General features: G+C 46.0%; 1 protein-coding gene across 4 annotated transcripts in view; it reads left to right on the forward strand.

The window, feature by feature from the left end:
- Positions 1–223: 223 nt before the first annotated feature.
- The window catches only part of SACS (sacsin molecular chaperone), a 78743-nt gene continuing 51912 nt past the window's right edge, over positions 224–27054 (forward strand). For 2 of the 4 annotated variants that reach the window (XM_090028854.1, XM_090028869.1), the window contains exons 1-3: positions 224–402; positions 24071–24212; positions 24524–24573. The gene's annotated coding sequence lies outside the window, so the exon portion shown is untranslated. Of the gene's footprint in view, positions 403–24070; positions 24574–27054 lie in introns of those variants that run through there. The other 2 variants (XM_090028861.1, XM_090028883.1) reach the window with 2 other exon arrangements.

Here is a 27054-nt window from a genome sequence, read left to right on the forward strand (position 1 = left end):
GTCTTGAGACTGTGTAAATCAAAATTTAGTATTTTTAAAACGGCCTTCTTTATGGATTTTACTTTATTCAACAGATAAGCGAAATCTGCAGATTTTCTACGCTATTGAAACAGATTAGTTCAGGGCAGTATCTCTTTAAGAGAGAGAGTGTGAGAGAGAGAGAGAGCTGGGAAGGGGGAGCTAAAACGCCTGCTGCATTGAATTTGTTTGGATACAGGGAGGCTGCAGCAGTGTCATGCATCACTCTGAAACCGCTGATTTTGCAGAAGGGAAAAAGGGCCAAGATCATTTGAGCTGAGAGACACAAGCAGTCAGTGGAAGAGATGCATAATAAACAGAACAGTATCTGGAAGCAGAATACGAAGAAACAGTCAAATACAGCGGTTTGTCCTGTCCGATACTGTAAGTATTGGCTCACTGCAAGGGATCTCACTTACTGTGGTTGTTTGCGAGAAATGTTTTATGGGTCTCACGGTACTGTTAGCATTCAGTGTGCAAAGAACACTGTCTTTGATCTGTTTAACAGTATGTGTAGCGGAATAACTGTATTGTCTCTGTTTCTACAGCATTTGGGGGTGACTCATGAACTGCAGTGCGCTAGCAGAGTGGATGAAGCAAGCATTTGCACATTGGCTTGTTTCTCCCTGTTTTAGGAGATTTCTCTGTTGCACTGTATCATGACAAATGCTAGCCTATTGCTGCATCACTATGCATGTAAAGACATCTCTTCCTTAATTTCACCAGAAAGCCTCGAACAGGGATTTGTGGTGCAGTCTTTAACATTGCAATGGCTGACATCATTATTAAAAACCCCCCCCCACAAAAAAACCCCTTTCTAAAATACTCTTCACAAACTTTCTATTCATATTAGTTGTTCTAATTTTGGAAGGCTTTGTAGCAAGTATTTTTTCTTAGGTTTGTAGCTGTAGTAGGATTGAAACTCAATTAGATTTGCATTGTGCCTTGTGAGACTATAACATTGACGAGGACGTATGGTGTGATTTATTTAGCGAGGGAGTGAGCACATTCCTGTGATTTCTCTCTCTGTTTAGTTAAAGTAGACATAAGAAAAACACAATGTAAAATTTAAACATTTCTAAATGTATTATAATGTAAAATATAAACATGCTTTGCGTATGCTCTAAGTGGTGTGGTCTTGCTAACAAAAATTATTGCTAACACACTGCAGCATGTGGACAAAGAAATTTTGAAAGCAGAAAGAAAACTCTAGTTGTGTCTAAAACTTCACTCCAGCAGAGCAAAGAACTAAGAAATGTGTTTTATTATTTTGGAATTGTTTTAATTTTGCTTAGAGCTGCATCATCATCATCATAGTGATAGGCTGTGACACAAAGAATACCATCCCTGTATTAATAATGACATATATTGTCATGGTTACCACTATGAACCTTATGTTGCATCTACTGAAGTCATTAGCTTCAACGTGAATAGTACTTATACGTATTGCTACATGAATACAAAGAGGTTGGGGAAGATGATGCAGGCAATCCACCTTTTTCTACACTATGTGCTGAGCCCAGCATAATCTCAGTTTTTGAATTATGAGGTCAAAAACTCCTCTGGGTTACTATCGCCATCTCAGGTGAGGCAGGTAGGCCAGAGCAGTTCTCTTGCAACCTGGGAAAACCAAACTTTCAAAGGTTGATTTGTAGTTCACCTCACAGCAATCTCAGATGCATTCCAACTGTGTGAACTTTTGGTAGAATAGTGCAAGTGCATTTTCTCATAGTCCCTACTACAAATTGTACAGTTTAGCCCTTAATGAACTTCTAGCAAGGTTTCATCACCTCTGCCATGCCTCAGTTATGGATTTGAGAGCATGCTGACCTTTCCATTTTTTAAAATGTTGTTTCTTGCCAATTTCTCACCATTTGTAGGAAGTCTTCCCAATTGATACCATTCAGGGTCTCTGACTGGGAACAGAGTTTCTGAAGATTAAATATAATACTCTGCTTTCCCATTTTGCAGTTACAAGATACATTCCAGTATTTCAAATGGAAAGGACTAAAAAAATATTGTAATTATCTAGGTCTTTAGTTTAACCTGGACAGTGGGCTACACTCATTTCTGGAGCATCTCCTTTCACATCATTGGAGTTATACCAAGGTTAATTTGAAACTCATAAATTATCTAAATGATATATGTTTTTTTAAATTACAGCTTGATTCATGCACCACCTTTCTGAGTTTGGCAGATCTTCAAGAAGGTTTATGGAACCCAGACATACAGTCTGTGCATTCTGTATTTCTGAATATCTTGGTGTAGCTTGGAGAAGCCATGTGCACCTGGGAACACCAAATTTGCTGGGGCTTCCTGTATAAACAAGATCCCATCCTCATGCAATGTAAACATAAAAATTCAAATTTATTACACAGAGTAAAAACAAAAAAAAAACCCAAAAGAAAACACTAAATATAATTTTGAAACACTACTAACTAAAAAGTGAAATCTTTAGGTTGCACCCTGTTGTGGGAAGCTTCACCCATACCCAGGCTGTCTGGGACTTGGGGCTCCTCCATGGGTAGTTCCGGGGGCCTGCACCCCTATATCTGCCCTTCAGCAATGGGCTGGAGAGGGGGCCCACACCGGAGAGCCCTATGAGCTGCTCCTTAGGTGCACTGCACTGCGGAAAGCTGCTCAAGAGTGTGGGTCCTTCTGCATTGCAAGGGGATGCGTTGCTCCTGGAGAAGTGGTAGAGTGCCAACCTCCACTTCTCCATGGTGGCCTTGAGGGGTTAACTGTGGCTTTCATCAGCATACTGCACCCCAAAATTCCTAGTCTCAATCCCAGCTCTGTTGGGCAGAAAACTGTAAAAGAGCTCAGAGGAAAGGTCAGGTCTATCTTGGCTTGGGCCTGAATTACAACTGGTGCCCAACCACAGTGCTTGGCTGGGACATAAACTACAAAAAGGGACAGAAGGAGGCCCAGGCCTATCTCACTGGGCCTGAACTGGGCAGCAAAAGCTTGTCAGGCCAATACTGCACTGAGGTCTGGATCAAAAAGTAGAACCTGGTTTCACCCTGGCTCAGACCACATCAGTCTTCAGCCTGGTCCAAATCTGCCAACCGAACATGTGGCTGGGGTTCAGCCACCCAGCGAGGTTGAAACGCAATAGCTGTGAAATAGCAAAAAGGGGCCAGGCCTACGGCTGCAGTCTGGACATCCAGTCTCAGCTACACAACTGTGCTGAGACACTTTAATCACAAGACAGACGGGGCCAGGCCCATGTGGCCAGTAACTACTGGGGCCCCATTAGTGGTCAGTCTGCTCCAGGGATTAACACCCCCGTTGTATTATCCAAATCAAAAAAAAAGGGGAGGGGGAAGAGGGAGGGAAAAGGGGTCACAAACTCTGAGAGACTTTCTCTCCCTGTACCTGAGGCTTTCCCTTCACGTAGCTTTTGCTCACCTCTCCAGTGAAGAGAGGGGGAGACATTTTTCTGGCTCCTAATTCAACTGTGCAGCTCTTCTCAGTGCCAGGAGAAAGAGAGAGAAACTTTAGTTGAGTTGTTCTTATACACCTGGTGTGACATCATCCAGTTAGGGAGTGCCATATTGCAGTCTCTCATTCAGTCTGCCTGGAGAATCCTCTGCTTCCTCTGGTCAATGTGTCCAGAGGATTTTACATATTTTGCCCAGATACAAGGCCCCAGCTTTCCATGTGCAGAGCACATGGCCAGAACAACAGGGGCCATCTTGCCCACATAAACATACACACACAAACCCAAAAACACAATACAACAACCCCAAGCACACACTTCACCATACACATATATACGGCAAACAAACACCTTTATGGGTCAAAATGTGAACCTTTCAAATAGTACGTGAAATTTTGAGGCCATGTAGGAAATCTCTTTCCAAAAATCAGCTCTAATTAGTCCAGAAATATTTTGTATGTGCAACAATTATTTAGCAATTCTTCATGCATCAGCTAAAAAGCATAAAAAAGCTGCATGCCAATTTACTGCAGTAGCCTCTTTCTGGAGATCTGTATTCAGCTGCTTTCTACCAGCCTGCATTTGTAGTGGTCCTGTCTCCATTTTTTATGTGCACTAGACTTCTTGGAACAAAAGTTGTGCTTAATTTATTTGCCTTCTCCTTCTCCTCTTTGATTATTCACTGCAGGACAGTCTCTGCTTAGAATCAGGATAGCAAAGATTCTAACTGTTTGCTAATAAGTTGTTGGTTCTGATTGCTGTGCAATGATAAGGCTGTGCTAGAAAGCTTTCACACTGCCTGCTTGTGCTATACTTAGTACTGGTCTGCTTCCAAGAATACCAAATTTGCAAAATAAAAAAAATTCACAGATAATAGCTCCATGTTCACAGGGATCATGCTAGGAATAAAGAGGTAGTGGTTCTTTTTCATGTGAGTCTTACAGTAGAATGTGTTGAAATTCAGAATATGATCATGTAAGAAATGCAAAACTCTAGAACCCTTGGTTCAGAGATGATACCTGTTATTAGGCCAACTCCTTGAGCTATTTCACTGGAGCTTATATGTGCCCAGGGGCTCTGCTCGGCTTCTTGAGTTTGGCTTGTCCTTCAATCAAGGGAAGAGTTTAGTGGTCATTGGTGATGCGTAGGGGGTGCATGTGGGTGCATGTGCATCCCCTGAGATTGGCTATGTCCCCGAGAGAAGCGCCAGCAGTGCTTCCACAATCGGCTTCTGGGGGACCTCTATCTCCCGTCAGCGATTGGTTGCTGAGGGCAATCAGCTACTGGGGGACCCCCCCCAAGGTTAGTGATCAGCTGCTGTTGCCCCCCTCTCCCCAGTATTAGAAGGCACCAGTTAGCCATGTTAGTGGTGATGCTAAACTAAAATTTGTGCCTGTCTATGATCTCCCCTCTACTTTCTTCCATGAAAAATGAAATCATTAAGCATTATTAACATTTAAATTATGGTATCACTGGCACCTGAATTAAAATCTCCCTGCGAGGAGTGCAGCAGTTTACGATCTCAGGTCCTAAAGCAGGGGAAGGAAACTTTTTCGGGCTGTGGGCTAGAATGAGCCGTTGTGGGGTGAGTCCTGCCACTGGTGGTTCTCATCCCCACAGTGACATGGAGAAAGTGCCAACAGCTGAAGCCCCCCAGTCCAAGTGTGACCGAAGCCCCATGTCTTCAGGCCAGCTCGAAAGTCCCACGGGCTGGATCTGGCCCACAAGCCATAGATTTCCAACCCCTAGCCTAGAGATCTACATAGATATCCCCTCATTAGTTATGTATGGTTCACAGTGGAGGTTTTCATGGGGGTGCTGCTAACTTATATATGCCTTTACCAACTGTTTCTGAGCCCTGATCTAACACAATCCTTTGAGCTGTGAAATAAATTTGTGATGATGAGGAAATCTTCAGATAAAGGCTGGGATGGGGGTTGGTGCTTTTGGACTCTTAAGCCCCACTTGTCATATCTACACCTTGTACTTCCCCTTTGCTATGCCCACAAACTTTTCAACTTTCTCTCTTTCTTTCTCCATCTTCATTTCATTTTTTTCCTCCCAGTTATTGCTCCTTGAGGGACCACTCTGTGTACTCTTCTTTGGCTGGTTTGAGCCCTGTGCCCCAGTCTTCCAACAGTGGACATGTTTTTCCTTTGTCACCAGGGTAGCCTTTGAAGTTCTGCCTTATTGACAGTTTACTCCTCACTCTGGTGCCAATTCTGCAAAATATGTGCTGCACTTTAATCATGTACTCAGTTAGGTCCACCTGTATTCAGATATCTGCATACTTTAGTACATGTGTTTCTTGAATTGAGGCCTCGGTGCATTGGGGAGAGATACTCGATTGCAGAAAAATGAATTCTCAAACCCAATAGGGCTTATCCATCTCCCCTTTCTATGATCTAATGAAGACTAACCAGTTTTTATTTCAGTTTTCCATTAGTCATGACAAAAATGATGCCAGAAAACTAACTGCTGTCATTTATTATGTATGAGAATCAATATGCAGCATCTCCTATTTCAGCATTAGAAGTGCACAGGGTATCTTTTGAACATAATGGAGAAAACAGAATTTTTTATTCTCCTACAATGGATTGATTCCCAAAGGATTTCATCTGCCTCCCATCATTGTGACCTCCCAGATTTTGACCTTCACCATTTAGGATCATATTAAGTAGAACTGCAGTAGCAACAATACCATCCTGAATGCTGTGTGAATAGAAGCCTGGGAGTAGAACGACAGGCTGTCATATAACTTTTAGTTATTTTGAAATCTGTGATTTAGTAATATACTGAGTCTCCTTTTAAACTGTTTTTGCGTTTTTTTATGATTTTCCCCCTGCATCAATTACTATTTAGAAACTACAAATGGAGAAAATTTTCCTTACCATGTTCTCACTACCTTTTAAAAATATTTGCCTCCACTGTAGTGCTTGCAGTTGTTATAACATTACTCACATATAATATTTTGCACTAACAGGATACAAATCTATTTAATTATATCAAAACACTTTAGAGATGCTAGTGAATTAAGTCTCATGCTTCTCCTATTAGTGAACGCAGCAGCTATTAACAGAAAACCAGCAGAGCAGTGCTATTGCAGTTAATCACAGTTCTTCCAGCCCACTGAAAATAGTCATTTGGAAAAACTATGTTGAATCTCCAATGTGTTGCAAAAGCAACAGAAAAATACAAAGGAAAAGTCAAATTGTGGACTATCTTGACAGAATTCTTTCAGGATTGTTTTATGCTACATCAGCACAGTTGTCACTGACAACATCAACATTAACACAAGCTGCATTTCATTTCTTATATTGATCTATGGCATGGACAAAGAAACTACATATTCTCATCTTTGAAAATTATTTAGTCTCTTTTATCTGGGCATGCTATGTGTAGCCAAGTCTCTATATTAATATCCTTATCTCTCCAATGTTTTACATTCCTAGAGCTAAATTTTTAGCATGCTGTGAGTCTCAATTTAGAAACAAGACTCCCCCACGTAAAGGAGAGTTTCATATAGTTAATCTCCCTAGCTAAAAGCCTGGATTTTAATGAGATATCATTTTGTTCCAGTTTTTCCTGGCAAATGATATACAAGTGTACATAATAACAGTGTATAAAACAACTGTGTGTATATCTGTGAGTGTGTGTGTATTCTCCATTACATTTCATTTTCATTTTTTGTCTCGGATGGCCCCTTCTTCAGAGCCACTTTTTCTAAATCAGCTTAGAAGAGGAGAGTCAAAAGGAATCACTTAAAATACAGACTGCAGCAGCTCCACCTATTTTGGTGTGACGTTTCTGTCTAAATATCCTGCTCAATACATCTCTGAAGAGAGAAGGGACCATGTGCAAGTTATTTCCTCATTTTTCATATTACACTCTTCCCTGATATGGGCTTGTTCTTCTTTGCCAATGGATCTGCATGCCCTTTATTATTGTCTCATGGCTATAATAACAACAGTAGTGATACCCAGCTGTTACCATAACTACTACTGCATGTGGTTTGGGGAGTGGGCAGAACCAGCCAGTTTTGGGGCTGTATACATTTTAAAAGAAAAAATGGACCTCTTGTGGGCAGGTGCATATATCTGATAGGGTTCCTGCCTTGTTCCTAATGGCTTTTTTGCTTGTGCTTATTTAAGTTGGTCTAATAAAAGATATCAGATTCACCCAAAGAACCTTGTCTTCTCTTTCAAGGCAGACACAAGCTTCATAACCTACTCCTTACCTATCTGTCATCTCCCCTTCAGGATCAAAAGGTTGACTTCTGCCTCACAAGGACAGTCTTATTTGCCTACATGACTGATTTTCAAACAAGTGTTGCCATATCCTAAACTGCACTTCATGTCCAGAAGTTCCCATAAATATCTGCAATGCTACATCATTCACTTGCTTCAAGCTCCTCATTAAAACTTATTTTCCATTGACGCCTATAAAAAGAAAGGCACTTAGCACTTTCAGCTGCTGAACTGCTCTGAGCACTGCCAGCTACGCTAACCAATATTGCCTCATTGGCTTTCCATACTCCTGCGTGTGCCTGTACTCATCCATTATCTCTGGTTTTAGACTGAAGCTGGCCAGAGGAAGCACCACTTTTCTTCTGTAGTGCCCGCCCAGCACAAAGGGATGCTAAAGTTCCTAGATGATGCAGTAATAGAAGCTGCAACAATATGGACTACCAAAACTCTAAGCCCCCTGGGCAGCCTCCACTCCAGCTGCTCCCCAGATTTAGGGTATGGACATTTGTCTATTTGTAATGGCTTCAAAATCAATGCAGGTCCTCACAGCAGCTGTTTCACTAGCCTGCAGCCACACGAGTGCTTTCTCCGGGGTCAAAGTGAGGGAGACTTAACTGACTGTTATCGCTGCACATTACAGTATAACAGCTGCTGTGCTCTCATTTTGGAGCGGCTACAAATGCACATTTGTCCATACCCTTAATTTACAGGGCTGTTGTTAGATCAGGGCTGTCTAATTTGTAAGCAGCTGGGGGTTGCACACTGTCTTGCGTTGGCCACACCAACATAAGCCACAGGCCCCCCTGAGCTGTATGCCACATGGATGCCCCCCTGTTGCAATGCATGCATTTGGGCACCCCATGCCCCACAATGCACTGCACTCATAGGTGCCCTGGCCCCCACTGGTTCGTCTAATAAATGATATCAGATTCATCTCCTTGTCCATAGGCTCTCATACTGCACTACACTGCATGGACATGCTGAGCCATAGATTTGACCAGCACCACAGGCTGTGCTGCACCACACTGCCCTGCCCCCTGGGGTGAGGACTGGAAGTGGAAGCCAGAGGAGGGAGGAAGAGCATAGAGACACAGGTTGCTGCTATAGCCAGAGCAGTGGGGGGACATCCTGCTGGGAGCCCAGGGGCCACGAATTAACCCTTCAGGCTGCATGCAGCCTGCAGGCTGTTGGTTGGACAGCCCTGAGTTGACCTGACATCATACTTTACAAATGTTAAGTGTTACAGGTATTACTATTTCATATTTCTCTGCAAATAATTGTGGAGTTATCAGCAAAGGAGACTCCTGGATTGTAATGGCAGTTCTAAAATTCCATTGCCAGCTCACTAAAGGAATTCATCACCCTGTATTAGGATCTTACTTAATATACTAAACTCTCTATGCGTGTTCTATTTTAATTCCTCAAGAGTCAGGTTGTCCTAGCATATATGACAATCATTAAGAGATGTGCAGGCAGTGGATCGTGGCTCTATCCTGGCTCTGGACCATGCTGTCACTGCTGCAAGGAGCCAGGGCAGAGCTGCAATCTGCAGCCTGCATGCCCCTGCCCAGAGCATGCAGGCTGCAGATTGTGGCTGTGCCCTGGCTCTGGATCACACTGTCACTGCCGTGAGATCCCAGAGGCTCCAGAGCATCTTCCCGCCCTGATGTGCGCCCTGCCAGCTTTGCTGGAGCCAGTCTTCATGGAAACGCCAGCTTTGTGCTGTCACAGTGTAGCTGCTGCCAGGGTCTCCATGGAAACTGGCCCCAGTCATATGGGCAGGGACTGCAGGGAAATGAATTCTGCTGCCAGCCAAATCCGGCCTGTGGGCCAGACTTTGCCCGCCCCTGTCTTCATGAGTCTAGTCCTGTTGAAGAAAGCCAAAGTGAACAGATAATATATTTAGGTCAACAAACATAAAATCCATCAGGTAAGGCAACAATTCAGATTTCATAGTTGAGAACCTTTCTGCCAGTTCTAGACCTGGGGCTTTCAAACTTTTTTCATTTGCAGACTCCTAGAAATTTTTGAATAGAGGTGCAGGCAACTTTGAATTGTAAGTGTGAGTATTCACATACTTTTTATTGATCATAGTCATCTTTTGCCTATACAGTTTGAGGATTCCTATGTGTCCACAGACGACAGGTTGAAAACCACTGTTTTAGACATACCATTGAGAGACTACCAGCTTGAATGTCCCAACTGTTGCCAGTTCCTGACATGCAAGGGTCACATAGGTCTGGAAGCAACAAATTTAGTGTGAATCCAAAGCAAGTATCATTAAGTGCCAGGGGGTGCATACACATGTGCTTTACTGTGGAGTTGACTAATTAGCTTTTCAGTAAAGTGTTACAGCCTACACATGCGCTGGTATTAGGGCAGAGTAAATTAATTAACTCTGCCATAGGATAGTACTATCAGGGACAGTACTAACCTATGGTGGAGTAATTTACTCCACCTAATTTAGTTTAGATGGTGACAGGGTAACTATAGGGCATGAGGATGCTAAAGTGCAGGGGCTGCCTGCCACCTAACCCTGCACTTTATCAACCTTGTGCCCTAGCTAGCCCCTTTGCTACTCACTGCCATCAGCTGGAGGCCAGGGCTGACCCCCATGGCCCCCTGCCAGCCTGAGCCTGCTCATCCCTGGCTCAAAGTGCTGTGGCCCTGGGAGCACATGCAGATGCTGGGCCCAGGAACAGCTGACTCCCCTGCAAACTGTACCAGAGTTTATCACATCACTGTAATAGCATGTGTAGATACACCCAAGGGATGCCCCCCTGCATGTGAGGATGTGTCCAGGGTGTCTAAAGTTAGTGCTGAGCCTAATGCAGCTATAGTGCATTTAATATGCAAAATATGCAGTAGATAGGCTTGTTTAGGTCTTCCTCAAGTATCTCTACACAGAAGTGTATAATGTAGACATGTCTTGTTTTCACCTTTTTATATATACTGTCCATGCTTTCATGTGAAGGTTAGTATTTCTCAACTGTTTTCATTACACTTTCATAATTAGTTTCTCTGCCTGACTTACCTGAAAATTATGAAAATCATCAAATTCTTCAGAATTGGCTTTTCTCATAAATAAAGCTACTTATGAGTCTTATTTATGGCTGGCACCTGTTGCTTGCAAGCACAGAGTGAAGTACCATTTTTGCAAAGTTTCAAATCTGGTAGTGGTTTTATCCAGTCCATTATTCCACTCAGGGTATTTTCTTAGCACATTCGTCTTCTGGTGCCATCTGTTGTTTAGAAATCACTCAGACCCAAGGAGATTCCCAAGAGGTCTGCTTTATTTGGACTTCCAACATCAGTCTTGTGTAACATGAGCCTCTGAACAATTAAACAACTGGTTCCTCTGAGTTTTCCATTGACTCGTAAGAGCTTTTTAAGTTCCCCACACATTTCACTCCCTTTAAGCTGTTTTAAGAAGTGTTTCCAGATCAGCCACATTCTTGATGATGTTGCTACCTTCTTAGGCACACTTTTTTTCTTCTCCCTAAGCTCAGTATTGCAAACTCCTTGTTAAAGCTCAGTTTTTCAAATCCTTAGAGTCAGGAGCCAGAATCATGATATCGAAAAGGAAACTGTTACCAGGCTTATCCAAAACACACTTTTCCCTGACAGTAAATATGGTTCTCTTTGTGGACCTTTATCAAACTTCCTTAACATAAAGGGGATGGTTTCATCTGCTGTTTGGCTTTGGAAACATAGTTTAGCATTACAGGCAACCCCTGCTTAGCGCTCTTAATTGATTCCTGAAAAAGCGAGCGTTAAGCGAAACGAGTGTTAAGTGAAACCGAAAGTGTTTGACAATCCAAGATGGTGACCCCAATTGTTTTTAATGACCCAAAACAGCAACCGCAAGCTTTATAATGAAACTCGCTGAGCGCTAAGTGAAATCAGGTATCAATTTAAAATGAGTGTTACAGTGAAATAGCTAAGTGAAAGAGCATTAAGCGGGGGTTGCCTGTATTTGAAACTGAAGTCCTGTAATAACAACGTATCATTTTCCATTTCTGTGGAATGTTGGGGCTATTTCTATCTTCTCCGACTGTTAGGGATATCATGGGTTTTGATGATAGGTTTCATAACTCTCCAGTTTTCAGCATGGCTTATATTAAGCCACGTTTGTATATTCAGTTAGATTCTTCCAGGAAGAAATTATAGGACAAGTTTCCCAAGTTTTACAGAACCTTAAAACGCCTTGGTAATAATGTTCTTTCTGCTTGCCACTGGAACTTGCCATCTTTATTGCAGTAATAAGGAAAAGTATTGCACTACAAATAAATTCTGTGGCTGCTTCCTGGCAAATGACCAGATCATTATGAGACAAAAAGTGGGACAGATGATTCACCGAGCCATGAATGAACTAAATACCCATCACTGTTGACATCTGGCTTCATCTGTGTTGTTGACTTGGGCTTGCTCGGGGTTTTGGCATATCTTTTAATGAGCAGTGCATTTGCCCTCATCTAGGATTATAGCCAGTCCTGCTTGCTTCTCTTTGAAAGCCTGCTTTTAAGTGGAATTTAAAATAACTGAAGAAAAGTGAAAACCATTGTTCTCTTAAAATCCTTTCTAAAATCAGAATTTTTCTGTTCTGTGTAAGAAAAGAACCTGGAACATTCAGGCACTAATCTGAAATGTTCACAACCCTTCCTCGTAGGCAAGCGCTTGATTAGACTTCCCAAGACTTCTTTTGCTTTACCTCACAGTGCCCTCCAAGTTTTGGACAGCAGGGGGTTGCACATCCTGCAGGACACAAACCCCAGGGCCCCAAACCCTCCAGGTGCCTTCCCTGGAGGCCCCAGCCACATGGGCAGCCTTACTTTCCCCAAGCTGTGTGGGCAGTGGTAGCAGTCTGCTGTCCCCTGCTGGGCGAAGAGTGTGAGCAGTCTCCCACCAGTGTGATGGCGAGCATTGACTGGTGGTCAGTGACCACCTGCAGATGCCGCTGGCAGTGTTGGCGGGGCATGGGGAGGGCCGGCGAGTGGCAACTGCCCGCGGGTGCCGCTGGCAGTGTTGGCAGCACTTTTCATAGGGGGTGTACTGCCAATCTCAGGGAGTGCACATGCACCCGCTTGCACCCCCCTACGTGTCACCAATGATCCTGCCTTAACCATTTGTCTCCAAACAGGGAGAAAACTAGGCTTAAAGAAAAAGGAAACATTAATCTCAGTTTATGTGACACACAATTTAAAATATAAGAATCCAACTGCTATTAAAAGTCTTTAATGTGTGCATTTGTAATCTAAGATAAAATGATATTTTAGCAAGTTAGTTATATCCTATGTTAAACAAACAAAACCCACTACCAAAGAACCTGCAAAGCAGAAATACATCTAACTTCAGGCCAATTCTATCCTTCTGGGCTGAGTTCTAGGGGCATGGAATGACTGTAAAAGGTGTATATTTCCACCCAAAGAGGATTTACATTCTTATGAGTTGGTTAGCAGGGACTCTAGTCTTCTCTGTTTACTCCCAGAATAGAATCATACAATGTATTGTGTAGGGAAACCACCTTCCTTGCACAGGCCCCTTTGAAAGGGAAACTGTCATAGAGAATTTCTTGGTTGTAAAGGTGGATCCTAGCAGTCTTTTTTAAAGCTTAATTGAAAAATTTTACTTTGTACAGAATCAGATAACATGGTAATTTAGCTCAGGAAATGAGACACCATAACCCACATCAGAAACAGTCACAATTAAAACTGAGTCATAAATTACTTGCAATGTCCAGATTCCACTAAGTACTTAAAGCATGAGTTGTCAAGTTACTTCAAACAAAAGGTGGTTTGGTATTATTTGGGAGTCATACCTTCCTACTGCTTCTGGAAGCCCTAATATCCTTAAGCTACATTATAAGCAAGGCCTCCATTTTAACAGAAATAACTGATACCAATGAATGAATAAGAGAACTTTATTTTCAACTTAAATGTTTCAAGTTGTAAAACAGTCATCCAGACTTAGGCTGGCAGGTTGACCCCCCAAGAACGCCCTGGCAGCTGGGGCTGCTGTGTCATGGCTCAACATGTTGCAGTCCCAGGCGTGCATGTAAACGTGGCATCTGGGAGTAATAAACTCCAGTGTGATATGTACTGGAGTTTATGCTGCATTAATTTCACATATAGATGCACCCAGTGCTAAGCCCCAGGGGTCTGCAGGAGGGACTGGAGGGGGTTAGGCAGGGGCTGCAAGGGGATTGGGAGATGGAGAGGGGAAGCAGGGGGTGTGATTGGCGGAATTGTGGGGCCAAGCATGTCTGCAGAGGGCTTGGAGGGATGGGGGTCTATCGGGGTCCTCAGGGGTTAGCCGAGTCCAGAAGGTACTTTTTACTGACCAAGACAATTCCCCCAACTTGAGCATAGGCAGATGTCCAAAAGGCACCAGGCGCCAAAGGTTAGTGCTGACTTAGTTAAGGAGCAGTTAGAAGGGCTGGATGGGTACAAGTCAGCCAACCTGGATGACCTCCATCCACGGGTGCTGAAGGAACTGGCCAGTGTCCTAGCTGAGCCGCTGGCACGGCTGTTGGAGCACTCATGGTGCTCCAGTCAGATCCCTGAGGGCTGAAAAATGGCCAGTGTGATCCCCATTTTTAAGAAAGGGAGAAGGGATGAACTGGGTAACTTTAGGCCAGTCAGTCTTACCTCTATCTCTGGGAAAATACTGGAAAAAATCATCAAAGAGCACATTTGTGAAGGCCCAGCAGGGGAAATGATGCTGAAAGGAAACCAGCACGGGTTTGTCACAGGTAGATCCTGCCCGAAAAACCTTATAGCCTTTTATGGCCAGGTCACACACTGCCTCGACACAGGAGCTGAGGCTGATGTCATCTGCTTGATTTTAGGAAGGCCTTCAACACAGTTTCACATCCTATTCTTATAGGAAAGCTAGCAGGCTGTGGAGTGGACGACTACACAGTCACGTGGGTGGGCAACTGGCTTAGGGACTGCACCCAGAGAGTGGTGGTGGACGGGTCATTCTCGACCTGGAAGGAGGTGGACAGTGGGGTCCCACAGGTTTCGGTCCTCGGACCGGTGTTATTTAATATCTGCATCAGTGATTTGGACAAGGGTGTGGAGAGCACCCTCTCCAAGTTCACAGATGATACCAAGTTATGGGGCAAAGTTAACACGCCGGAGGGCAGGGAGCAGATACAGGCTGACCTGGATAGGTTGGGTCAATGGGCGAAATGAAATAGGATGCAGTTCAACAAAAATAAATATTTTTATTCCTCCTAGGAAGGAGGAATCCCCAGAACACCGATAGGTTGGGGGATGACCTCCTCAGCAGCTCAGAGGCTGAGAGAGATCTTGGAGTCATAGTTGACTCCAAGATGAACATAAGCTGGTAGTGTAACGAGGCCATCAGCAAGGCCAATTGCACCTTGTCATGTATTAGCAGATGCATGACCAACAGATAAAGGGAGGCAATGTTCCCCCTTTATGCGACATTAGTCAGGCCACAGTTGGAGTACTGTGTCCATTTTTGAGCACCACACTTCAAGAGGGACATGGAGAATCTGGTGAGGGTTCAGAGGAGGGCCACTCGCATGATTAGTGGCCTCCGTGAAAGATCCTGTGAGGGGAGGCTGAGAGATCTGGATCTCTTCAGTCTTCACAAGAGACAGCTGATGGGAGACCTTGTAGCGGCCTATAAGTTTATCAAGGGAGGACGACAGGGAATTGATGATGCCCTATTTACCAGAGTACCCCAGGTAGTAACTGAGAATAATGGGTGCAAACTGGTGGAGAGTAGATTTAGGTTGGATATTAGGAAGAAATTTTTTACATTAAGGGTGGCCAGAATCTGGAATGGACTTCCAAGAGAGGTAGTACTATCACCTAACTTGGAAGTCTTCAAGAGGAGGCTTGACAGTCACCTGGCTGGGGGTCATCTGACCTCGGTCCTCTTTCCTGGCAGGGGCAGGGGGTCAGACACGATGAACCATTGTGGTCCCTTCCAACTCTACAATCTATGAATTTATGAATCTATGAATAAGTGTTTAGCAGAATCAGGGGGGCTAGCAAGGTCCACAGGAGGGTTTGGGGGGTAGAGGGGCTCTCTCCCTCCTGGACCAAGGGTTGTTTTTAGCCTCAGACCCTCCACCTCCAGATGAATGACTCCATGCAGGGAATTTACTGCCCCGGGTCCCACCCACCTCTGCTTCCACCCCACCTCTGCCTCCACCCCAACTTATTTTCTCAGCTCCTGGCCCTGGCAGATGCTGGTAAAACTGGCACCAAGAGTAGCTTTCAGGATGTGGGGTTTGAAAAGTTTTAGAGACAGTGGTGGAGGATACTTAGAAGACACTATAGTTTACTTTCCTGTCTCATGTCCCTGTGACAAGGTATTCAGCAGAATTCACTGGGATCTGACAAGCCGTGCAATAAGCACTTCTGCTATGGCTTCAAACTTGAGCTGTCAACCGTGTGTCTTGGTACCTGCACTACTCCAGCCGTCAATGTGGTCCTAGCTTCAGTGACCACCATATTTTAGGGCCTTTACAGGCCTAGCCACAAGCAACATGACATCAAACTGACACAAAGTGTCTATCTACGGAAGCAATTCCTGAAGCAGAGCTGCTGAGAAAGGCTGAAGCATCTTTCAGCCTTTCTTAGCAGCTCTGCTTCAGGAATTGATGATTTTTATTCTCACAGTCTTTATTAGCTATATCATATTAAGATGCAGGACAAGCTCCTCAGTGAAAATATTTGTTGCAAAACCCAGTAACTCCCTCTGTCAGAACTGGTACTTGATATGATTTGTTGGAAGAACAATAGATTATGAAATACGTTTACCAAGGAATGCCGCTACACAGTTGGCAGTTACATGGTTGCCAAAAGCTTTGTGTTGCAATACAGTCACCCATGATGACCACGAACTGAGTATCTAGTTTAGATCTAACAAGAAGAGGATCCAGGTGGCATTCAATCTGCAAAGAAGTTATGTTCCTGTGGGATTTACCATTATGTTGATGAAGAGGTTGGGATCCAAAAGATTGCTTGAACTATGCTGTACTGTAATGGAACAGAGCTTGCACCTTTTAGAAGGGCATATTGTAAAGCTTACTTATGAAGTAAAGTTATCTAAAAACACAGTAGTTACCCTTGGAAATCATCTGCATTTCACTTTAAAATCAAATCATCAGATGATGCTTGTGGCAGGGCTCTTTCGGATGCCTGCCACTTTAAGGCTGAGAACAGGCAGTTGGCAGGTATGGGCCAACCCTGATGAGGCGGCCATATTAGATCCAGACCCACAGGGCAGAGGCAGCAGTCTGCTGCTGGCAGCTGGAGGAACACTGCCTGGCTGAGCTGCTACTCAGGAACACCTTGGAGATAAGAGCAGGAGCTATGGGGATGGGAGGAGGTTCCTGGTCCTGGGTATGACTGAAAACTGCATCCTGCTGGGGAAGAATGGCCTGGTGGGGCTACCCGTAGTGGTGGAGCTCCCCAGAAATGCCAGGTCAGTTGCCTCTCCAGTGAAAGGAAAGGAGGGGTGCCTTAAAACCCCAGCCCCTACATCCTGGTGGGTCACCCAGACTTAGGGGCAGGCATGGGAGCCAGGCATGTCTTTAGACACCTGAGTACCACAGGAGTGTAAGACCCAGGAGACCCCAGTGAGGGGGCAGTAACATGGTCCAGAGAGGGGGTAGGAAAGTGGCCCCAGAGCAGGGGCGGAAATGTATGGTGGGCCTGCACAGGGTGTCATTAAGACATGAAGGACTGTGCGTAAGCAAGGTGTAGGACTGAAGGCTGGTCTGAAGTGCTGCACCAGGAGGTGTGTTGAGAAGGGCCAGAGGATGGCCTGAAGGGCAGCACATGGGCCAACCTCCATGAGTATGTGAAAGTGGAAAGTCTCCTAGTGAGGAGCTAGGGGCAGAATCATCCCAGTGTTGGGCACAAGGACTATGCCATGTAGTGTAGGGGGACACAAGTGATTCAAAGGGCTGCATGTGCAGGGCTAGCATAAGAGTAGTCAAGCCTGATATCCCAAGGGGATCGCTCAAGGGAGCAGGGCAGTGAGAGTGGCCCAGTGAGCGGCAGATTGCAAGATGCCTAGTGACAGTGGGTAGAATGGAAGAGGCCCCAGTGAGAGGGGGCGGTATGAATGTGGTCCTGAAAGGGGCAGTGTGTGAGGGGCCCAATAGTGGACTGAGTTTGGCCTGGCCTGAAGCTGGGTGTGACAGAGGGCAATGCTTGGGGCTGGGTCTTAGGTCACCCTGTCTACCAGTTTAAGTTAGGGCAGCCTTCCCAGTCTCTCCTGCCATGCCTTGTTGTTAAGATACTGGTTGTAAAAATGCAGGAGGCTGCCCACTTAAGACCCTGATGCCTAGGGGTGTACACATGACTCTGACCTTCCCTTATTGTGTCTCATGCCTCACAGCTGACATCCTAGAGTTACTCTTTGCTCCAGCTCATGGCTGGGCCAAACTCAGCCTGTTGTGAGGTCTTATGCATCTATCCTTTCACTGTGCCCCATTGGGCCTCATTCATACTGCCCCCCTTTCACTGGAGCCTCTTGCACTCCACCCTCTCTCACTGGGCCTCTTACATGTTGCCCCTCACTGGGCCACACCAAACCTGCCCTGCTCCCTTGAGCGACCACATAGGCAATCAGGCATGCTTACACTTCTTGGCTGGCTGGCACAGTCTCTCAGGCCCTCTTGTGACCCTCATCTAAATGGTTACCCACCAGTTTGCTTTGTCCTGGGTGGAGCTCTGACACAAGCCCCTCTCCAGGTAACTTGTCTCTCTCTCCTCCTTCATTAGGGCTTGCTACTCACTCCTTCCACCCATGACTCCCACTGAGCCATGTCATTCAGCTTCGGGCTCAACTACAGCCTCAGGCATGTGAAGATCAACCTTGACATCACTGCTCCCTCCTGGGGCTTCCACTCATGTCTTCACCTTAGGCCGGCCCCAGTGGGGCCTACCACTCACTACCCCTTCTCTGGGGCCTCATTACTATAGCCTCTTCCAACAAGGGCCACCAGAGCCTTACACCCCCACATGAAGCTCAGGTGCTTCTTGCCAAACATACCTGGCTCCCACTACTCACACTGGGCTCAGGTGCCTCTTTCCAGGCGTGCCTGGCCCCACTACCCTCCTGTCTTAATGACCCACTGGATGGTGGGGGCTGGGGTTATCAAGTGTCCCTACCCACCTTTCACTGGGGAAGTAACTGACCTGGCATTTCTGGGGGACTGTCTCACCACAGACAGCACCACCAGACCACCCTTCTGTGGCAGGGTGAAATTTCCGGTCATGCCCAGGACCAAGAAGTTCTACCTGCCTTGGTCTAGTTTCCTCATTAGGGCTCCTGGATGATGAACTTGGGCTCTCTCTCCTTGGGCCCAGCTCTCACCTTGACCCCATTCGGAGTTCATAGTAGCCTGTTTGCTGGCTGACCCCTACCCTCTTTGTCTGTGATATCCCTTCATCGAAGGGACCTTCAGCCCTTATGGGCTCTGGCCCCACCTCCAGGCCATTCGGAGTGCCAGATAGCTCACCATGGCACTGGCCTGCCCCTCACATTGGGCTTATTTGCCCTTTGGCCACCTGGTCCTGGCCCTCTTGCACTGACCAGTGTGAAGGATCAGAAAGTCAGCTTAACAGCTGCTGACCCTCATACTCCAGAGGGATCCTTTCTGGGGTGTACCATAGAGCCCTCACCGTAATCGGGGTTGGCCTAGCGCCCCCACAATTCTGCATGGGGTCTAGGTCAACTGGGCCCTCTTGAGCCCTGGCTTCACCCCTGCCAGATCTACTCAAGGGCTTGCCTGGCACCTTTGTAGGCCTACAAGCGGTTAGCCCCATGCCTAGGCTAGGCTTTGTTCTTAATAGGTCCTAGTCTTCTTTCTGGGGCTCAGGACCCCACTGGGTCACTACACTGGGGTGCAATAATAAACTGGATGCCATCTGCGAGGCATGGGGTAAAAGAAGGTCAGAGCCATGTGTAAACCCCTAGGCATTGGGGTCTTAAACTGGCAGTCTCCCACATTTTACACCAGGTTAAGAAACAGCAAGTTGTGGCAGGCGAGACTGGGTGGACTGTCCTACTTAGACAGGTGGGTGAGCCAACGTGAGACCTGGTCCTGAGCTTGCCCCCTGTCACAATGCCCATAGAAATATTCAGCTCCTGAAATATAACGTTTGTGTCTCCAAGAAGTGTAAATTCTTTCTGCAGAAGGCAAATGTGATAATTATCTGTCAGAATAAATCTGCCATCATTCTTCCTCAGTGTTATCACATGCACTTTATACAAATCCAAACAAATGACAAATCTAGTAGAGAACAGCTTATGGCAGCACAAATCAGCAAAAACTGACTTTCTGTTGTTGGGGAGAAAGTAAAAGTCAATGTTTCTGGTCAAGGTAGTCAGGCCTAACTGACTAGATGTCTTCTGCTGCTGGACCTCGGCAAAATGGGAGAATTGGACCAAAAGAAATCTCATGAGGTTCAATAAGGAGAAGTACAAAGTTCTGCACTTAGGACAGAATAATCCCACGAACCAGTACAGGCTGGGGACCAACTGACGGGATGTATGTGGCTGGGCTGAGCCACACCCCCGCCACCAGGATGGGGCCAGGTAGGTAGGGTGATCCCTCTCTGTACCCTCCCACCCTGTGGCGAGGTAGGGAATGGGGCGGGGCAGGGGCTGGGACAGGGATGAGTGGGGCCCTGGCTGGGGCGGTGGGGGGGAGCATGGGAGCTCAGGCGGCTCATACAGGGACATGCGGGGGGGGTGCTTCTGTGCTGCATGCACCCTGGTGGAGGCCCAGAGGCCACATGACCTCTGGATCTGTGTGCAGGGCAGAGGTGGTTGCCGCTGCATGCTGAGCTTCGCGCTGCAAGCCCTGCACACAGATGGGGGGACATGTGCCTTCCAGGCCTCCATCAGAGTGCATACAGTTGTGCCTGGATGAGCCGCCTGGGTTTCTTAGGGGCCTGGCTGGGGCCCCATTCCCCTGCTGTCAGGGGTATGTATGGCGGCATAGGCGGCAGAATGGGGGGCTAATGGGGCTTAGCACCTCCACACACAAGGCAGTGGTAGGGCAAAAAGGCAGGTTGGCTGCAGGATTCTGGTGGCTGCAGCAGGGGTGGAGAGGGGCATGTGTGCAGTGGTGAAGAGGGGAGTGGAGCAGGGGCAAACCCTGCACAGCAAGGGCATGGTGCAGGACAGAGCTGTGAGTACCTCATCTGGGGATGTGGGGAGGGGGAGCATGCAGCCTGGGAGGACATGGGGGGCACGTGGCCCTAGATTTGCATGCGGGGTGGGGCAGGCTGGGGCTGGGGTGGCACCAGGCTCTTCCTGGTGCAGCTCTTTGGCCATGTGGTTCTTGGGCTGGGCAGCACCAGTGGCACTGGGTGGGTGTGGGGGTCTACAGCGAATTTTTGGGTGCCTGCAGCCCTCCCCGTAGTCCTGCTCCTAGCACTGCTGCCCAACCGGAGATCCATGTGACCAAAGAGGTGTACTGAGAAGAGCATGGCACTCTTCCTCTTTCTGATGCCCCCAAGGTCTCTAGGATCTGGAACCTAAAATCACAAAAGACTCTGCAGGGTTGCTCATCACCTCCTCTTCCTGCTTCCAGGAGCCCCTGGGTCCACAGTTGCAGTCAGCAGTAAGTTTGAGTAGGGGAATCCCCCTCCCTGGCCCCAGACCTCAGCCAGGGTTTGCCTCAGAGGGCAGTCTCCCTGCTCCCACTGTGCAGACTGGGCTTGCCCCACCCTCCTGTCAGCCAGGGGCAGGGGCAGACCTGCTCTCTGGAACACACAGTACAGCTCAGCCCAGGGCTGGAAAGCATGCTGGGATGCTGGGGGACTCTCATTTAACTTGAACCAGCAAGGGGTCTGGGACAGAAGTTTCATAAACCAGTTTGACCCAAATCAGTTAAGTCTGATATTACATTTAACCAGGTTTATCTTAAACCAGTTTCAACCATTCTGAAACTGGTTTATGTGCACTGAACTTCTGTTCTGTTGCAGGTTTAAACCAGTTTCTAATGACAAACTGATTTATGTGTAACTTTTGTCCTTAGCCCTTATATATAAATCATTATATTAGAGGTAATAAAATTATTCTTATAAATTATTTCCCTTGTATAGATGTAATAAGTGCAATCTCAGACAATTCCTGTGTATAAAAAATTGTGCATGTTAGGAGACTATAGTATAGACAGCAGCCTCTATTCCATCCCTGCTTAGCCCTGCCTGAACTCAGAAAGGCTCTACATAGTCATTGCAGGCAGTAAAGATGGTGCTAGTCAGGGAGCTAGAGAGCCCCTGTTTGTATCTGGTAGCTGATAACCAGATTTTGTTTCTGTTCTCTACTGTGGATGACATCATGATTTTTATTAGGTTTGTGATCTGGAAACATGGTGTAATGTGGCCCTTGCCCCATTGCTGAGAAGGGGGAGGAAACTCTGGAGCCTGCTGGCCAGCCAAACCATCAGGCAAAGACTAAAGGGTAGAAAAGACTAGATGAAACATTCACTGCAGAGCCAGTGGTGGCAGCAGTATCACAGGCTGGAGGTTTGCATAGAAACAGTGGAAGGCCTACCAGCAAGGGGTCACCCTGAGGCTGCTCCAGCAAGCCAAATCCAAAAGAACCTATGGCAGCTCAGGGAGGCAGGTGATCAGCTGGGGGTGGGGCTGGGGAGCTATATAGGCACAGGCCCTGAGTGAGAGTAGGGCAGTGCACCCTGAAGGCCAAAGGTAAAGGAGCCCTGTAGTAGACTGCCTGCCAAGGAAAGCCAGAAAGAGGTCCTGCTATCCCAGGGAGAGACCAGTATGGAGCTGAGAACTGGCAGAGCAGGAGACTGTTCAGACAGGGAATTTCAGCTAGCCAGTGTGCCAGAGAGTTGGAGCCAGTGGGCTAATGTTTCAGTTTGTGTTTTAATTGGTGATTTGTGGATGGAACTGTAAGGGTAGGTCTGGAGGTCCCATTAGTGCCCTAGGGACATGTGATCACCTTGAGCCCTGCTGGGGCAGGCTCCCTGGCCAAACTGGCCTATTTCTTTGTCAGCATGCAGGTCATGTACAGTACTGGGCACAAAACCACAAATGAAGTAAAAAAAAAGTTTCCCCAGATCAGCATAATAAAGGACAATTCATATTAGACTAAGCATGGCAATGAAGAACAAGCATCAGGAAACTATGTCACTCACTAATTATGGTTGTAATTACAGTCGATTTCTATTACAAGCTTTTTTTTTTAACATTCTTTGCAAGATAAACAAAACTAAATAATCCTATAATTTTTCATATGTATTTTTATGCTGTAGATCCTGTATGGATCTCTAGAGTGTTTGTTGGAGACAAATATACACAGATATAAAATTCTTTTTTGATGAAAGGACCTGCTAGCCTAGCCTGAATCACAGAGAATAACAGTTATATTTCCACAACACAAAGCAGTGATAGGTTGCCAGTAGTTTAATAACGTTTCCCACAATCATTTTCCTTCTGTCTGTCATGAACTTGTGTACTGGAATGGGATGGTGTTTGCAAAGGGATGGAAGGGAGAATGAGAGACTGGAGAACCTATTCACATATTTTTAGATTGGAAAAAAAGGCTTTATCACAGCCTAAGGGAGAAAGCAGCAATTGCCAAACAAACATGAAGCTGGACATAGCTTTGTTCATGCCGAAATGAAATATACTTTATTTTACATACATATAGAATGACTCAATTTGTGCTGCTTAACAGCAGAAGTCTTGCATTTATTGTACACTATTCAGGTTGCAAGAATAGTAAATTCTGTTATTTTGATTGGAGGGAAACAGATACACTTTATTTCTAAAAACAATGTGAAGTATACATAGCAACATAACATGGAGGTTGACCTGTATAAATGTAAGTAGAACTGCAAAACTTTGAATGCTCCCTTGGAAAGCTTGGCTACAGTATAGCTAATTGCACTGCAGTCTAACACATCCCAATGCAAAAGTATTCTGCCCAACATGCTCCTCAGTTTGGTGACATAGTTTTAACAAATATATATGCCTAGGTAAACCTGAAAGTTTTTTTTCAATGTATTCTAAAGCAAGGAGAAAGTAAAAATCTGCCTCTAATTCAGGATTCATAGGGCAGTTAGTCTATTATGAATCCAAAGCATATGATAGTTTTCTATAAGAATGCACAGAGAAAAAAAAATCTCATAGCTTTGTTCCTGATCTCCATGTGCTTGCAAATACTGTAATGCACAGCGCAGTTTTATAATTAGAAACATGACTCACATAAAGGCAGCAACTGCAGCTATGTCCTCAGAGGAAATGACTTTTCCATGCCCTTCAGTTCAGTTCCTTTCTGTGTTAATGCCCGGTTCTGTCTTTCCCATTTCTTTTTCTTCTCTCAGAACCCCCGAGATGATGCTGAGAAGTCCCTACTAGCAGATCAACGGGAGAAGACAGGACTGACACACTCTGCCATTCTCTCTGCTTTCAGGAAGAAGGAAAGAAAAAATGGAGATGACAGCTACTACAGAACAACTGAACAAGGTTCAATTATAAAAGAAAACAATTCAAGTTTAGTTTCAGAAAGAATCCAGGATCTTCTTGCTCTCCAAATACTGTTCTGTATAAGAAAATAAGATGGACAAACCCTTTTGAGTGTAAGGGAGGCTTGACAAGGAAATTGGATAAGTAGCAACAACTAGAAGCACTGCCAGATTTTGGAGATAAGAGATGGACTGAACAATTGAGAGGGGCTTTATATGGCTGGGCTTTCTAGCAGCCATTTAAAAAGGAAACAATGATGCATGAGCAAAGAAGATAATGAATAAATCATAAGTTCTGCTTCATGTTTCTAGCAGGAGGAGATCACGGAAGCAGAGAGAATGGAAATGAAGGATAAGATCAGGTAAATGAGATGGCCATTGCAAAATACTTTGATTAGAATAGCCTGGGGTGGGGGGAGGGGGAGGGGAGTTAGTGTTTCTGATCTTGATACAACTCCACTGGATCCAGTAGGATCAAGTGTAGGCCTGAAATGGACTTTGGCCAAATTTAAACTGGGTATATCTACATGAGATGGTTTACTGAGCAGTAGAGCAGTTTACTATGCAGCTAGTGTGCATGCATAGGTGACTGGTAGGAGGACCATGGGGGGGCACATGCCCCCCTGACAGGGCTATCCCCGCTGCCGACACCACAGGCAGCTTCTGTGAGTGCTCACCAGCCCCGTCCCTGTCACCAACAGCTTCTGCAGGTGCTCACTAGCCCTGTCCCCACCACTGATGCCACCACTGACTTCTGCAGGTGCTCCCCAGCCTCATTCCCACCACCGCCACTGCCGGCGACTTCTGCAAGGGCTCAGCAGCCTCAGGAGGCACCAGTTGCCCGTGTGTATGTCCACACATGCACACACTTACTGCACAGTAAACTGCTTTAATTGTGAGTAAATTTGCTACCTGCAAATGCAAGCATCAAATTTACTAGTGATTAGTTACTGTGCAGTAGCATGTGTGTAGTTGCCTGATTGGGAGCAAATGTGCTCCTGGTCAACTGGGCAGCAGTGGGTGGGAGATTGCTCTCTGCCGCCAGGAGCTGCCTGCTGCTGGCGTGGGCTCTGCCACTGAAGCCCAGGTGGAGACTATGTCCTCCTGCCCCAGCCTCAGGGAGCTTCCAGCCCCCTGCTCGGAGATCATGATCATGGAGTGGGGGCTGGGAGCTCCTTATCTCCCAGTGCCAGTTTTGTGGTCATGGGGCTGGCACTGGGAGATCCTTATCACAATGTAGCTATATGTGGAGATGCTTCATCTATCTGTGCATCAGGCTAATAAGACACATTAGCCTGTTGCATAGAGCATATGGTCACCGATTTGTATGTTGTCTGCAACTGAAATGAGGGAGTCTAGAACTGAAAACATAGGCATGTCTGTGATACAACATCATTCTGCCAGTCAGTGGTCCCCTCAAACACACTGTGCAAGTTGCCTCCTGAACCAGGAGCATTATAGCTAGACTTGTGTGGTGTTGCATGTGGGGCTAATTGTTTCATACAAGTCACTGCTAATTAGCCTGGGCACACTACTTCTTGTTCAGGAGGTAGCTCATTCAGACTGTACTGCATGCTTGTACTGTTGTCTCTTATAGTATGTTTGTGGTGAAAATATGTTTTATGAGCCTTAATTAAAGAGTCAAGTTCTCAACCTGGGAGCTCTACAGACCCATAATCCCTGTGCTTTGGGCAGAGAGAGACAGGTAATAGACATGGATAAGTTAAATATTTCATATATTTCCTCCATGAATGCTGCATGCCCCTGGAGGCTGTGAGGGGGGTGGGTATGGTGAGCTCCAGCAGGCGGTGGGAGCATGGTGGCAGTAAGCAGGGAGCTTCTGCAGACACCTGTGGCACTGTCGACAGTGTGGGGGAGGGGGGAGATGGTGGCAAGACGCCACCGGCAGCATTTGCGGTGGCCAGCGGCGATTGCGGACTGCCTGCAGATGCCGCCGGTGGTGTTGGCGGCGAGGGGCAGGGGGGTGGCGAGTGGCGACTGCCTGCAGGCAGTGCTGGCAGTGTCAGCAGTGCCCTTTTCATAGGGGATGCACTGCCATGCTCAGGGGCTACATGTGCACCTGCTTGCACCCCCTACATGTTGCCAAAGGTTTCCTCTAGACAGCATCTGAGACCTACAGTATTCAAATCGTGGTTAAATTCTGATTTTTGTGACAACCATCATTTTGGCTGATAACAGGAATTAAAATGGTGAGATCTCAGGATTTGAAACATATACCCTGCAGATTACACTACAAAAAACTCATCTGAGCTCAGCATGTATATGTGCTTTACCTCCCAGTGTCTTGAACAGCATCCCCAAAGCTGGGGTTAACATATATGAATTAAGAAGGGAGAGAGATACAAGTTTTGGCCACTTGTTGGTAATTAAAAAACATACAAATCTTCCCCAAACCCAAACAACTTGCCATGTGAGAAGCTTCTCTATCCCAGACTTTAGAATAGTGGTTCTCAGTGGTTCTCGGTGCAAGTGGCCCCTTGCACAGGGGCCAGGTGGGGAAGAGGGAGCATTTACCGCCTTGTACAGTGGAGCTGGGACGAGCAATCGCTTATCTCTTAATGCCCCATGGTATGGTTGAAAGGATCTCATGGCATTTCAGGGTACTATGGATCCCTGGTTGCGAATCACTGCTTTAGAGAGAATGCTGGCATTGAATCCTCCCCATCTTGGTTGCAAGAGTGTTGTGAAAATCTCCAAACTCTTTCTTTCCCATAGATAACTTGTAGAATCACAGATGAAATATGGAAACAAACCATTTTGCATTCAAATCTGATGTCATTTATTTGTGAATTTAAATATCTCCAGGAAATATGATCATTTAA

Source organism: Crocodylus siamensis, chromosome 1, assembly GCF_052110815.1.
Source record: "Crocodylus siamensis isolate JL-2025a chromosome 1, ASM5211081v1, whole genome shotgun sequence".
Taxonomy (NCBI): Eukaryota; Metazoa; Chordata; order Crocodylia; family Crocodylidae; genus Crocodylus; species Crocodylus siamensis.